At 43.3% G+C, this 6,554-nt stretch overlaps 1 protein-coding gene across 1 annotated transcript in view; it reads right to left on the reverse strand.

Moving 5' to 3' along the window:
* HECW2 (HECT, C2 and WW domain containing E3 ubiquitin protein ligase 2) overlaps positions 1-6,246 on the reverse strand; it is a 153,669-nt gene extending 147,423 nt beyond the window's left edge. The window contains exon 1 of the mRNA XM_032692883.1: positions 6,172-6,246. The gene's annotated coding sequence lies outside the window, so the exon portion shown is untranslated. The remainder of the gene's footprint in view (positions 1-6,171) is intronic.
* Between the last annotated feature and the right edge of the window lie 308 nt (positions 6,247-6,554).

The raw sequence follows: 6,554 nt of genomic DNA on the forward strand, positions 1-6,554 counted from the left end.
GGCTTCTATAATTTGCAATATACAGTATGTTTCACAGAATGCCTAAGGAGGGAAAAAACAAACCTCTCTTTTTAGGAATGAAACTGTAGTATGATACTGTAGTATCAGGAACAAAAACCATAGGTACAACTAAATATGTGACACTGAAACTAAGGCAAGAAGTGGGAATTATGAAAGTTCTGTGAAACATTAAGGAGCGTGACAATCTACAGCTGCTGTGTAGCAGCACCACAGTGTTTTCAGAGGCTCTCTACACCAACCTGTAGCTTCATAATGAAAAATATCAATCTGTCACACTTCACAGCCCAACACAGGACATATCATCCAGGTTCAGAGCAAATTCACAGCACACACTTACTCAGGTTAATAGGACTTGTTTATAAAAGTTGAGCTATGTCAAAGTTATATTTTGCTGAAAGTTATTTCCTTCCAAGGAAGTCAAAACACATTTGAAAAATGAACCAGAGAATTGGTGTCATATCTACACACTCAGAGATTATTTGGTGAACATTTGAGACAAAAACACCATGCAAGACAACCAAGAACTCTGACATTTATTCTAGTTATGATACTTTGCTACATATGCTTACAAGATCTTAATGGCATCTTGGGAAGGTCTAGATATGGCATTATTCAAAATGGCATTATTCAAAACATAAGAAGGTAGTTGTTACATGAAAAAAGTGTGTGTGCAAATGTATTTTTTTTTATACAGACACACAAATATGAAACAACAATGTGCACTAAACTTCCATAAGTGTTGCTTTCTCATAAGTGACAGTGGGTTCTTGTTTTTCTCTGAACAAACAGCATTCAATTGGAGCTTGTTCTTATCCAGAAATGTGCAGCAGCATCTCTATGGCTACATCTGCACCTGTATGCAGAACAAGCCAGGAAACAGATGTTGAAGCCATGCAGTAGAGCACACATGCTAAATGTTCTTCTCCCACAAAACACGGCTGTCATCCCTAGTCCATTTTGGGATAGTCCCTATCCCATGGCTTTCCCTGAGCAGTGCCCTATTTGGGCTGTGACACTGGCCCAAAGCAGGCCAAGGAGCCCATTAACACCCAAACAGTGCCACAACCCTGTGACAATGCTCCAGTTCAGGCTCTGAGCCCATTCAGACACAGATACAGCCACAGCCATACTGATCCCAAAGCAAGGTCTGCAAGTCTCAGAGAGCACACCACAGTTACATCTGGAATTTTCCTATTTTCCTTCACAATACAAGTATTTGGGAAGTTATTTTTCTGACAACAATATTCATGTTAATGAAGACAATGTAGACATTTTTATGAGAGCAATGACCCAAAAAGCATAAATTATGTTTTTTAGGCAGCTACATTTTAAAGAGATGATACATTTACAATCTCTACTCCTTCTTAGTTCTAGTACAAGAAATCTCTTATCAAACTACCAGCTCAGAACAGATTCAAATCAGTAATCATGCAGTAGAGTAACAAGATTAACCAAGCAGATTACCCTTTTTAAAATGCATCTTAAATAAAGAAAACACACCGTTCAACAAGTACACCTTTTGAAGCTGGAATGCACTAGGAAGCTCACATGCTCTTGAGAGAGTTAAGGAATCACTCCAAGATGGACATAAGCCTTTTATGACAATCAGGATCCAAAGGGAGTTGCTGGTTTTGTAATTTTTTTAATTGCTATTTTGCCAGTACTCAGCATCTATAATATCCAATGCCCTTGATATGAGGCACCCAGTGAATTATCACTTTTGAGCCCTTTTTCAGCAGGATCCTTACAGACCTCACTGCTTCCCACCAGGCTGTGGCTGATCCACTCCACTCATCATCAGGTGATGCAGTTTCAGCTGTCACATTTATTCCTGGAAAACTCTTTGTTCATACTGTGGCTGCTCTATCTGACAAGGATCAGTTAATGTTTTCCTTTTTTAAAGATGCTGCTGGTCATTCCTGGAAGAAAATGAAATTTACTGCTGCATGCTTTGGGCTCATCTAATTACAACACTAGCCTTCAGGGAATTATTAAACTAATGACATTGGATTTGTCAAGCACAAAAACTTTTAATCTGATTTTTCAAGTGGATCCTAGCCAATGGATACCGGCCACCACAGCACTTAACAAAACACATCTGACCGTTTTTCATGCAATATTTAGGTGGGCTTCTTACGGAAATGTTAATTTTTGTTACCTAATGTCTTTCTCCAGTGGTCAATACACAGCATATAAGGATATTGACAATGTTATTAAAGTGTTTATGACTAAAAGTCCACAAGTCAAATTATATGTGTGTATATACAGCTGCACGAATGAATGGAGGCACACACTTCGAGAAATCTGAACCAAAACACTGTATGAACAACTCCCCAGTTTGTCTGCTGACCTCGTAATGAAGCATCAACAAACACTAGCTCAACAGTACAGTTATTTTTTATTTCAACATCCTAGTCTTTATTTACAACATTGTGCTCATACAAGGAAAAAAAAACCCGAAGTATTAATTATGTCACAATGACTCCTTAATCCCCCCAAAAGCAAACAGCTCACATGATCCGTCAATCATCCACTTTTGGGTGCTTCCTTAGTTCTAAAGGACAAATACTGCACTATTTCAGCCATTATGCTTGGTTTGACTGTACTAACTGGGTATTTTGGTCAAATAATGATGGACTCACACTGAACTCCAAATTCATTTCAATTATTACAGCTTTGCACACACAGGCTGTAATTGTGCCGCGTAGAAAGCTTGATAACTACACTTCAAAGAAAAGATCCTCTTTCAAAACCTTCTTTCAAACATAGTTATTGTATATTTTTTTCAAAACTGGATACTTCAGGGCAAATTTACTAAACGACTTAGGAAGTACAAGTATCATTCTTCATCAAGCAACTGGTATCAGCATACTAGTCCTCCCCAATCATACAAAAATACAGCTGTGACACAAAACTGTGCAAATGCAACAAAACACAAAATACTTGCCCAATCAAATGGCTAAATCCAAACCAGATTTAGCCCCAGCCACTTGTCATTTTCTCCCCAGTATTACCAGGTATCATGAGAAGAAGGATCAGCTCTCCATAGGTAACACAGAGAGATGTGACTAGCCTATTGCTTTGAAAGCTAAATTCATAAATCCTGTCAGTAGAACTTGGAAACCCAACACCAACATTATCAAAACAATAGGATTCCGAGGTGTTGGAAGGGATGACTTAAACATGTACACTTGTAACATGAGTGACTACATCTCCAGCAGTCCGGAGCTTGCACTTCCAAGGAGAATTCACAATCTTACTGCAGTCTTTTAACACAGCTACCCTGAAGTTGTATCGAAATACTCAGTAGAGAGCATGCAACTACTGTGCTACTTTCTCCAAGTATGCGACCAATTTTAGGAAAATACACAGATTTCAAGCACTGATGTCTATGTTTCTGTAAAAAGCATGAAAAAACATTAAAAAGCCTTACTTAAGCTCTTCTACAAGTACTACAGTACTTTACCATCACATCCTACTTGCCATCTCACCCCATGAAGACGTGCCCTTGTAACACACGTACGTGCTACACAAAGCTTTATCACCATTTTCTATCTTATTGCCAGTGAAAGGGGTATTTTTCAACCTTTACATCAATATCACAGATATTCCAACTGATCTCAAACAAGCTGCCAGGGAAAAACATCACAGGGGCTCTGTATCCTTGTCGATATAAACCAAATAGTTTAATTCAATTTTAATGAAAATGACATGGAACTTCACTTAGATACTAAACTCAAATAAAAAAATAATATTCTCATTCTCATCTTGAAAAGGGCCCTGATATGACTAGAGAAACACCTCATATACCACCAACTAGCTTCAAAGCACCAAAACAGGCTCACAAGGTTCCAAGGGTACCTCTCCTTTCCCTTTAGGTTAAAGAACTTCTACATAAAAGGTTCAATTCAGTTCCATCTGCTGGGCAATGAAATTAATACCCTTCCTACTGGTAATTTCACTCCAGCCTCTCCCCCTCTGTAAACACAACCAAAGATCAGCAACAGACGATATGAAGACAAATGCTGTGACCATCCCACGCATGATGACAGCAGGATCAAACAAAATCAGGTTCAGCTACTAAGAGCATTCCATACTATGAAAGGCAGCACTGTTGGATACAGTCTCAAATAAGGGGTTTTGAACATGCTACTAAATTTTAACATAGTTATATCTCATTTTCAATGATTCAGTAACATTACCCAAACAGGTGTTTCAGTAGCCAATGGAGTAAATGCAATATCCTAAGCATCCTGCTTAATTCGATTTCTTCTCAGGAAATCTGACAAAACAGTATATTGTTCCTGGCTGGCAGCCACTGTACTATCACAAAGGTTCTTAAAGATGTAGCACTGTGAATTCTACCAGGTTTGAAAAAGCACTGAAGTGTAAAACAAATAGAAACCCACATTAGATAAACTGACTCTAAAAACAAATAGCAAGGTCTTTAAGGAAGGCAGAGGGTCCTTGCAGAGCCTGGCAAATGCTTCAAGACAAACCAATTCCATAGTACTAACAAACCACAAGCCTGCACTGGCATCACCAGAAGGTTGTTTATAAAGCCAGATGAACGGAAGGGAAGCTTTTCAACTTCAATTCTGTCAAGCTAAACTACTACCAAGCATAACTTTAAAAGCCATCTCCAGTCAACCATATGAGTTCCATGGAGCCCATGAGCTCAGAGCCCATGTTTAGGTGATGTAAGCAAGTACAGAAAGATAGATACACACATGTGGACTGGCATCTAACATCCACTGGGGTAGTTCCAGCTGACACGAAAGCAACCACCACATTTTTTGAAATTTGGAGCCTGAACAGCAGCGCTGATTGAAAGGCACCATTAGGCTTGTTCCTTACATATGCTAATAATGAAAATCATGCCTTATGGCCCCGATGCTGCAACCATACACTATCATCTTATAAGGAAGTTTTTTCCAAAGAAGTCCAAGAACTGAGCAAAGAGCTCACCTACATATAGGAAGAAGGTTTTTAATCCATCCATGACATAGATTTCTTTCTGTACCTTAGTGCTGTGAATAACTACTACTGAATTAATTCTAATGCTTTGACTTATTTTCTTACTTTTTTGAGAAAAGTAATAAATTGCTGGGGGTAGAAGAAAAAAAAAATCTAGAAAAGAAGTTTTTGAGCACAGAGGAGGTAGCCCTTGACACTGACAAAGCAAAGCAAGGTAAGGCCCCGATGGGATTTCGGGTACAGAAGTGATTCAGGGCTGAATCTCTTACAAACATTCCAATGCAATGTAGTCTAGTGCAAAGATTCCTTCACACAGCATCCCAGAAAAGGGAAAAAAAAAAAAAAAAGATGTTATAAATATTCCCTCCATGCTCCTGATACATATCCAGGAACAAGATATGCGAGAATAAATTATGTAACTATTACCATCTACATATACCACACTCTTTTTATTTTGGCATCATACAGGCCAAAGAGGAATTTTGTTTTACTTAAATACCCTGGTTTGTAGCGACGTGCACTGAAAAGGTTAAAAGAAAAAACCCAGATGTACTAAGAAAAAATGAGATCTCCACATCAACAAACAATCCACAGAAGGGTGAGAATATGAATGTAAACCTATTTTTCCCTCAACCCACACTGTCATTGTGCTATTATTTTGCGCGTACAGGAATAGAAACACACATTAAGCCCCACTGTTTTGAAAACAACACGCTTGAAATCTGCAGTGATCTTTCTTCCCCACCACGGACAGTGCTACACAGAACGTAGAGGACAGCCGCACGCATAAATAAATAAATACACGAAACGGCGAGGGGGGGAAGCGTGGAGGAAACAAGCGCGGCACACAAAGTGCCGAACGCCTTCTCCGGGCAGGAAACCGGTTATAATTAAACGGCCCAAAAGCGATTTAAATTTAGCCAAGGGGAACCCTGCGGGTCTCCGCGGCAGCGCGGCGCCCGAGCCTCCCGCATGACGGGGCGGGCGCTGGGGATGGAGCGGAGCCGCGGGTCACCGCGCCCGGGGCCGCACCTGCCGCTCGCAGAGAGCCCCGCGCCGGCCCCGCCGGGCCCGGTGCCCGCAGGACGAGCCGTCCCGGGACACCATTCCCCCCCCTCCCCGGGCTTTGCCACGTCCCCCGTCCCCGCGGGCGGCTCCCGCCGGCCCACTCACCTGGCCGAGCGCGCACTGCGGCTCCGCGCCCGCGGCGGCCCCGGGCGAGGGCGGCTCCCGCGCTGTGGCTGTGCCGGTGCCGGTGCCGGTGCCGGTGCCGCTGCGGGGCCGGGCGGCGGCCGCAGTCACCCCGTCCTTGCGGCTCCCGCCGGTGCCGGGGGCCCCTCCGCGCCCACGGCGGGGCGAGCGCCTCCCGCGCAGGGGCGCCCGCGCCGCCCTCCGCCCCCGCGCCGTCTCAGCGGCGGGGCCGCGCCCCCCGCGCCTCCAACAGCGCCCGCCCCCGCATCGCCCCCGCGGGCACCGTCCGTGGGTCGGGGGGGACTGTGGGGGCGGCCGGGCCGGGCCCGAGGCCGCAGCCCCGCGGGCCTGGGCGGCGCCGGGGG

Source organism: Chiroxiphia lanceolata, chromosome 7 (genome assembly GCF_009829145.1).
Source record: "Chiroxiphia lanceolata isolate bChiLan1 chromosome 7, bChiLan1.pri, whole genome shotgun sequence".
Lineage (NCBI taxonomy): Eukaryota > Metazoa > Chordata > Aves > Passeriformes > Pipridae > Chiroxiphia > Chiroxiphia lanceolata.